Genomic DNA, 9,174 nt, shown 5'->3' with positions numbered 1-9,174 from the left:
GTGTATAGGATTGCTATATGTGTCTCTGACACCCAAGGCATCGCCTATCGACGCTTTGATCACTCGCAATTCATGGATTGGTGTAGCAGTAAGGGTGGTCGTAAATAAGTCTCTCACGTTTACAAGCAACCGCCGTGAACCTTCGTTGTAGCTGTAGCTGTGATCGGATCTAGGTAGGTCACACGTTGCTTGTGTTAACTGTTTCATGGTCGCATAATGGTACTTGGAGATATGTCTGCCGTTGGCCTATGGCGCTGAGCTTCTGGTAGTTTTGGCAGGTATCACAATTGTAATTGAAGAGAAATTGCAAAGTTTAACTCATTATTGCTTTCATGACCCAAAATTGCATTTCATGTCGATGGCCCTGCTCCTGCATGGATGTGTGTTTGCGTTTTTTGCTCACTTGTTCCAGAGATTTCCTTTGTTGCTTTTTTGTTTGTTTGGCTGGCCGTATTTCACTCGACAAAATACTCGTGATGCATGTTGACACGGTACATTCGCACTTGTTACAAACGTTGTATGAAGACTGCACCTAATAACGTAGTATCATCAACAAGTAGTATACATGCAATCAGTCGTTTTCTATACAGAGTTCACACGTTACATTTATACTTATCATTGCCCTTTCTTCAGGTGATTCAGGTGAAAGGGGAAGAAGTGGCCCAGAAACGCTGCCTTATGCATTAGATACGATGTTGCAGCCATCGCTGCCGCACAACAAGTTAAAATATTATACATGAATAATAAATATACACAGACATATTGCTTATTTCGAAGTCTTATCTCATACATTGTACATTTAAAACATCGTAACAAAACAGACGAGCGTATAAAATAAGCCATCTCATATGGGATTATGAGAGGTTATTTACATATATATATGAATATCCGACATATTAAACAAAATAAACAAATATTAGACTAATGATAACAGTGAACTCGCCGTTCTTTTAAAATATCAAAATTGGTGTTGCCTGATAATTTACATAAAATAGGACCAGGCATTAAAAACTATAGCTTTTCCACAACTGTAAAATTTATGAAATTACTATTTATGACATTGCAGTTATTAAAGAAACATTTTGTGAAAGGTTGAAAAAAGGACATGCATTTTATTTTCAACAACATTGAGACAGTTAAAACACACGCTCTCCTTTCTATAAATAACGGGCCAGCACCGCATCTAAACGTGCCTAGGGCTCTTCTGTGACCTCGTGTGATCTTACTAATAATGTAACGTTCCGCTTCATGGTTCATCTTAGAGCTTCTGTACTAACGGAGCTTATTACCTCCTTGCCAACACGACTTGTCGGACGGTCTATCTTCATCTTTCAGTTCCCATAATATCTCTCTCGTACCTCACTCTGCTCTTTGTGCACAACGCGTAATCCACTATTAACATCTTTAAAATCGGTGAATTTTTATGTCATTGATGTCTATTTCATATGTAAGCGTTTTATCCGGTAATCTGTTAGTCAGTTTGGTCTAGCTGAAAATGCGTGGGGGAGGGAAGTTAGGCTGTTAGGTGTAGGTTCTCATCACTATCTCTCAGAATCTCATAGTGTAGAGGCCAACCCCGTGTCTCCTCCCGCCGCTGTGCTGGGGCTACGAGTCACTGGATACCCATAAAGAATTTCATAGCTGTGTTCTGAAGAGTCATGACATATGTAATGTTTGAGCTCCCCCAAATCGCTGCTTCAGAGTCAACAGTAGACCAGACCATGATGTCTGAGAGTTTCTCGTATGTGCTATCGTGCATAACGCCCATGGACCATCCTCGATATCGCCAGGATATACGTTCCGATAAGTCTCCACTCTACCCAGTATGCATCTACGGGTAGGCAAGATACTTTTGTTACTCTCTTTGCTTGCTCCGCATTCTCACAGTAGCCAATCAGCAAAGCAAGTAGTATAGGGAATGACAGTTCTAAAACACTTTCAAGAAAAGTCTCTACAAAGCCTTATTTACTAAATAAGGCTTTGGTTGGGACCTTAGCTCTTGCTACTATTACCCCTACTACTTAACGTGTGTTGGAGGTAACACTGTGCCGTACGGTACGATCAATAATTCTTCTCTTACAAACCCCCTACCCGGCCCATCTCTCAAGTAGTACAAGTTAGGTTCGTCGGCTTTCATATCCACTTTATCTATGTTGTAAGTTTTGACTGACCATATAGGATCGGTGGCCCGCTTACGGCTATCACCCTCGTGTTCCCCTGGCTGGTATAGATACCTCACTAGGGCCCTATCTGGTATCTGTTTCTCCTTCCCACGCAATGGAGCGGCCAACTCTGCAACTATTGATTTTAGTTTGATAGCGTCTGCCGGTTTCTTACCGGTGAGACGGGTGACTTCATGGTTGATTGCCGACACCACCTTGGGTAACCTCATGACCCATTCAGTCGATCGTTTTCCAGGGGTGGCCATCTCCCTAGCATACTGATGGCCGACCAAGCGCTCAGCCAAAGTCCTATTAAATCTCTCAACTATGGCTTGGCTGCGATGGGCTCCGGCCGTGCCACGCCTGACCTTTGTATCGTGTTTGGCTAGCAGTTGTGACACGGCACCCATGAACTCCCGTCCGGGGTCAACTTGCAGCTCTGTTGGCCACGTCAGCGGGCTGCGTTTGTATATGCGTTCGAATCCTCTGGCTACCTGGGCCGAATCTTTCGTGGTCAAGGGTTCGGCTTCCTTGTAACGACTGGCTACGTCCACTACGGTTAAGGCATACTTGTACCTCTTGTCGTGGGGTAGGAACAGTAGGTCTGCCTGGTGAACGCTATTAGGTATGTTAATACCGAACCTCCTTCTAGGCACGTAGCGTGGTGCCAGCAAATAGATCTGCCACAGGGCTTGTTTTTCAAGCCACGCTTTGGCTTCCTCCTGGGGTACTCGCGCTATTTTGGCTAGCTTATCTACTGCGCTAGCTCCTTTCCAGTACCCACGCGGGCTGTAGTAAATAGACTCAAATTTTTTCATGTCCATACGCGTATGTGTTTATCCCATCAATAGCTATCCAACGTTTCGTGTCCATAGGCGACAGGGACGTCTTGTTTATAGTCAGTCCGTATATCTTATGCCCATCACTTCTAAGTGTGTTCATTTTATGCCTAAAGGTACGGGTCTTGAACAGGGCTTCCTTGAATCTGGCGTGTTTGATGTGTTGTTTCACCACATACTTCTTAACCCCCTTAGCCTTCTGGATCTCACTATTGTCGGCTTTCAGTATGGAGTACATCTTAGGTCTCAAACCTATGTACTCGGCTATGGGCGTGCCAGCACACTCGTCCTTCATCTTACCTAGGACCTTTTTATTTACCGTACTGTGTATGGCATGGGTCTTAGGGTAGTCGCTGGTGTCGTATAAATCGAGGTGTTTTTTCATGTCCTCGTACACGTCCTCGGTTCGAATCTCCATCAGCAGGGAATCCGTGTCAGTGTACAGCACTTCACACCTGTCGCCGTACTGTTTCTTGAGCTCGTTGTAGTAAAAGTCGTACATCAGGTGTTTGGATAAATCGAGGATGCTCATCCCCACGTAAACAGGCCGGTTGAATTTTATGTGGCTTTTCTTCATGTGTAGGGCAACCAGGTTGTCTGTGAATATCTTACTACGGTTGAATGCCGGACTGGCTATCAATCTCCTGAGCTTGTCTTCCTCACTCGACCGAACCAGCTTCACGGTCACGCGTTTCCTCAGGTTCTCCATAGTCTTACCAAACACCGAGTTGTTCATGAGCTTGTAGAGATTTTTCTCAAAATCACTGGTGGCTTTTTTTCGTAGGTCTGTGTTCATTCTGATGTAGGGCTCCATCCATGGGCTCTGGTCGAACATGAGCACCCTGTGTATTTTGCTCAGCCTCATACCCAACGACAGGTACAGCTGTAGGTTGCGATAGTGAACGATGTACTTGGTCTTATTCATTAAGTTAGGCACGAGTTTTTCAACGTCTGTCACACGCCCACCTAACAAGTTATGTTGGTACTCAGACATCCAGTCTGGGTTAACCCTCATACGTTCGGGGGCCAGGGGGTAGCTGTTGTGTGATGTGTGTAATTCCTTGGTATACTCTAAGTCAACCTCGAGGATATACCCTTTGTTCGAATCTGGTGCAACCCCCATAACATCAACGTGGGGTACCCATTCGAATCCCCCTGTAGGTAGATACTGGCTCATGGCCCAGCCGTACAGGTTGTTTGCGTCGAGGTAGAGAATGTGATTGGTTGGTTTGCTAGGATCGTAACCTTTCACGTATTGATTATTTGCTTTCGCGTATCGTTTGGATGCCATGGAAATCCCACCTCGCAAGCCTTTCTCAATGAATAGGTGCATGTCGTAATCTGTGAGCAATTCCAAATTAACTCCGGTCTTTTTAAGCAAGGCGTCCCACGACAGACCTGGGCTGGTGTAATACCATGCGGGGTCGAGTTTATACTGCTTGAAACATGTCCGCCTAAACGTTTCAAACACGTCGGCTAACAGCAGTACATCTGTCCTCAAGTACAGGTCGTGATAATCACCCAGGTTCTTACAACCCAGTTTATTCCATACGTTAGTCGCGTGCGAGTAATCATCTCGTGAGACGGACGCCTCATTCAGCTTGCTATAAAAGCAGTCAATAGGGGGTAGTCTGGTCTCGGTGAACTTGGCCCAACTATCCATGTACTCATAGGGGTACACACCCTTCCTCATAAGCAGGGGTCTAGTCTCGGCGTCTGTGTATCGATCGGTGATAGGGAAGGTATTGTTGGCCTTGACCAGACTGTCGAGTAACGACAGGAGGAACTGAAACGAGTCAATGAACCTAAGTCCGTTTAAGCTGAAGGAGATGTATCTCTCCATGTTGTTGGGGATGCACGTTATATTACCATCGATTTTCGCGATGGCCTGCATGATCAAGTGTGAGTCGTACCCTCTCAAGTTGTGAAAGACAACGGGGATGTTTATTGTCTTAGGGTTGATTTTAAGCTTGAGGTTGCACGCGCTGTGAGCGGCGCCTCTATACTTACCAGTTATGTGACAGTGATCTCTCACCGAATCACCGTTAAGTGGTGAGTCACACACGTGACAGTTAGTGCTACTAGCGTGAGCTAGCTTGTCGTCTTGGGTCAGACGCATGGGAGCGATTCTATACAATGCATTCCTAATAATTTTTTCTTCCTCCTGCAAACACTTTAGAAACCTTTCAGCCGCGTCAGGACCCCTATACACTACCGGAGCTTTCGTTTCCCCGTCACAACGGACGACAATGTATCCAAACGAACAGGCTTTATGCTCTTGTGTTTTGTGGGTGAAGCTCTCACCACTAGGGGGTGTGGGGGAATCCCCACCCACAACTAAGGCTTCGAAGTCGGCGTATATGATATAAGGCACAGACATTTGGTTCTTGTGGTTACTGAATTTTAGGATTTTGTTATCTTCCTTAGGCATGTCGACTCGTATAGCCGTCTGCCCCACACCTTGGCAATCCTCCCGGTGGGATTCTAATAAATCAGCTCGACTGAAACCGTGTAGGCATCGTACACAAAAGTGTTTTTCCCCATCGTGTTTCGACTGGTCGTGCAACAACCGGCTGAGATGTTTTATCCACGTGTAGTGATACTTTTCACCTCGTTGGATCATGAATATATTGATAACGCGACCCACGGGTCCACCCAATCTGTGTACTATTGTTTTGTTACCTTCGTGCCCAAAGACATTTATAGCCAGATTATTCTGTTTTTCTACTTTAGTGATCTGGGATATCCTCATCCTGAGGATAATTAGAAGGCCTGTTCGGATTAGTGTCAGCTGGAAATAAGGCTGACCTGATAGCTAACCTCAGGCAATCGTTTCCTCTATTCTTAACGTTTACTATGGCATGTTTGTTCCTATAGTAGGGAGGCAAGGCTAGGTATGACCCGCCTCTGAACGGCACGTAGTTAGCTATGTCTAGATAGACATTATCGATTTTATCTACAGCCCACCCGGACCCCAAGTGTGTGTAGCGTTCTAGGTATTCTCGTATCTGCTGAAAACTGGTATCGATTGATGCGTCAATGGTCTCTGTATGTGTGACGACCTCTTGTTTACCTCGGAAGTAAGGCTGAACATATTCGGTGGTACTCCCAACCTGCTTATCGAGCGACATTTTCACTGTGATCTGAAACTTGATACTTCCTAGGTTATTTAGTTCCTGGTTGACCTTATCAGCTATCAGAGGCTTGATATCTGTAATGTCTATGTTTCTATCAACGTGCATGCGCCAACCTCTCAAATAGTTGCCTACAGCGCGCTCAGTGCACACGAACTGTAGGTCAATAGCTCTATTCTGTCGTAATAATTCTACAAGCTGTGGTTTTCTCATACGAGAATACCCGCCTAAACCCAAATCGTGTGCCTCGGCTTTCAGTTGTTTTACAGTGGGAGGTTTTGCTACGGGGGCATGTGATAACAATGCGGTTAACCCGGCTCTCCCCAGGTTTGAATAACCCGTGTATCCAAGCTGTTTTGCTTGAGCTTTTAATTGTGTTACCGTAGGAGGGGCTTCTAAACCTAGTAATCTCAACAATGCTGACTTCCGCATTCGAGAATACCCGATCACACCTCTCTGTTTTGCGACCCGCTTCAGCTCGCGCACAGTAGTCATAGTGTTTACACCTAAGAGAACCAATGTCTAATTGGTTCACAGTAAAGGGAGGTAACCCTTAAGTGGCTGTTTCACGCACTGTTGGATAACATTTAATTGGAGTCTATCTTGAGCAGTCGCCTACGTTCTTTTATGTAGCCCTTTTTATTCTCGTAGATGAGTTGATGTCTGACTACGTTCGCTCCGTGAGTTTTACATAGACAGTAGTGCCCTTTAACCCCGATACCACACACAGAACACGTGTAGTTAGGGCGTCCCATATGGAAACAACAGAACCCCTGATTCCTGCATTTCCTACCACAGGCCTCGGTCTTCCCCATAAGTATGTATTCGCATGGGTATGGAGCGGGTCTCATGTTTACTTATATAGGTATTTTAATTCAATTGCTTAGCAACCAACGCAGTAGCTGCTATACCCAACACTATGAAGCCCAGTTCACGATTCATTTGTCCCTTGGATGGTGTGTAGTACTGAGCGAGTGTGGGTTTATTGAGCGGTTCCAATTGTTTACCAGTTAGTAGGTAGTATTCTTTCATTGCTTCATCGACATCGTTGAATGTTTGAACGGCATGGTTTTCACGCTGGAGTTGTTCGTTAATAAAATCGATCCTCTGGAGACGTTTTTTAGCGTACTCGGCCTGTGCTCTTTGTAATTTCTCAGTAGCGAGATCGTGCCGCTTCCTTTCTTCCTGTATTTCAGGAGTGTGACAATGTTTTGCCGTGATAATCGCCGCCGTCACTGGAGCCAACAACATACCATATTTGTGGTACAGCTCGCAGCTGATAGAGCTCACGGCGTGTTCAATAAAAGGGTCTTTATCTAGGTCCTCCCACATGTAAAGTCGGCGCTCTGGTGGAATGGGAAGGAAGTATGACACAATACCGGTGTATATCTGGGTCATAGCCGATCCTATTGTCTTTGTCATTTCTGCTCCGAGCCGGGACTCGTATCTAGCGTACAGCTTATCGATTTCTTCGGCTGACATTTTGTGAATTTTATCCGGAGTGTAGTCTCCAAAGTAATGTTTGGCTTTGCCGCCAACAACCAACGCCACCAGTTTCTCTCGCTTGTCATCAGTGGGGCCTGCCGGCGGCGTGGGGGAGACCCCCAACTGTTCGAGCAATTCCTCACACTCCATCTTATAATATAACAAGTAAGATTTAGTTTTAACTATATAATACCCGATGCAGACAAAACACAGAGAAATGAAGGTTAAGTTGCACACGACAAATACTTCAAATATCATAGCTATATGCTTAGCTTTGCTTAGCTTTAGCATACTATATATGCTACTGGTTGGTCGGTCTTGAGCACGAGCTTAGCGTGTTTAGTTTCAGCGAGCTGTTTCTTCACCCGTTCCCGTTCTAATTTACTCATCACATCGTTCTCTCTCAAACACTCCTCGAATGAATCCCTGTCCTTGCAGTGAAATAAGGCCACCCATCGCGTCTGCTCCCTGAGGTCTTTCAACACCGAGTTGAACTTCTGCGTTAGCACCCAGACGCTGTGATTTGCATGCCGGCCGGAGAAGGCCAGGTACGATAGCATGTCTCTCTTTTTTGTTATCTCGCGATTAGCGCTGCAGTCGTCCAGTATGAACAGCGTCGGTTCCCCTATAAATTTCTCGTGAAGAGCTTTCAACCAGTCCTGCAGGCGTGTTCCAGGGTCGATTTTGTGTACGTCCGGGTCCGTCATCACCCAAGGTCGCGCGTACGTTTTATTCATGCTCAGAGTAGGGCACATGATAACGATGTTATCGAACACATCCTTGTAGTAACCCTCCAACATATCCAACAAGAAAACGGTCTTCCCACAGCCAGTCTGCCCGCACACTATGGCGCAGTGTGGGTCAGTGGGGAGGTGGGGCAGTGGGGACTGTTTATTGTTGGGGGGTGTGGGGGGGTACCCCCCATCAGTAGATGGCTTGCACGAATCTCCCATTGTCTATATTAAGTTGCGCGTCCATAATAACGTACAGATATAATTTCAACTTACCAGCGGGTTGAGCCTTCTTAGTAATCTGGATGGTTATCCCTTCGCTGCCGTTATCTATACGGCGCCCGCTACCGTGCAGTTTATCATCATCCGTGGATCGCATGTCCAACCATAGGGCGTACTTGGTGGTCAGGTATTCACCGATCTGCACGGAGCCGAGGTCCAGGTCCTTTGTTATGTAATCCCCCACTGGTAGCTTTTTTATCTCATCCCACTGCTGGTGTGGTCTCATACCATGACTGAACAGCTGGTTGGGCACGCCCTCGATGGTCACTTCCACCTTTTCAATCTCGGGGTGGATCGTAATACTCCACGGGGATGACCAGGATACCTTTCATCGATCGCGCCGGCACGTTCATGTTGATATTCCACACAGTGTCGCTCTTATCTCGCACGACTGATCTATGCCTCAGTACGCGATCGTACAGTATAGCCATCTTCCCAGAGTACTGACTTCGAACCTGCCTGGCCAGCTCCGGGCTAGTGACCATGTCGAACTCCAGAGAGATGTTGTCTATGGCATAACTGGCCTCATCACCGTTCGGCG

General features: G+C 46.1%; 1 protein-coding gene across 3 annotated transcripts in view; it reads left to right on the top strand.

The window, feature by feature from the left end:
- LOC137281172 (uncharacterized) overlaps positions 1–9,174 on the top strand; it is a 32,806-nt gene continuing 23,632 nt past the window's right edge. For 2 of the 3 annotated variants that reach the window (XM_067812327.1, XM_067812407.1), the window contains exon 1: positions 1–173. The gene's annotated coding sequence lies outside the window, so the exon portion shown is untranslated. Of the gene's footprint in view, positions 174–1,701; positions 1,838–9,174 lie in introns of those variants that run through there. The other variant, XR_010956726.1, reaches the window with a different exon arrangement.

The sequence above is a fragment of the Haliotis asinina genome, chromosome 1 (genome assembly GCF_037392515.1).
Source record: "Haliotis asinina isolate JCU_RB_2024 chromosome 1, JCU_Hal_asi_v2, whole genome shotgun sequence".
In the NCBI taxonomy this organism is placed as follows: Eukaryota; Metazoa; Mollusca; class Gastropoda; order Lepetellida; family Haliotidae; genus Haliotis; species Haliotis asinina.
Note: the sequence above shows the minus strand (reverse complement) of the source record. Positions and strands in the feature narration are given on the sequence as shown.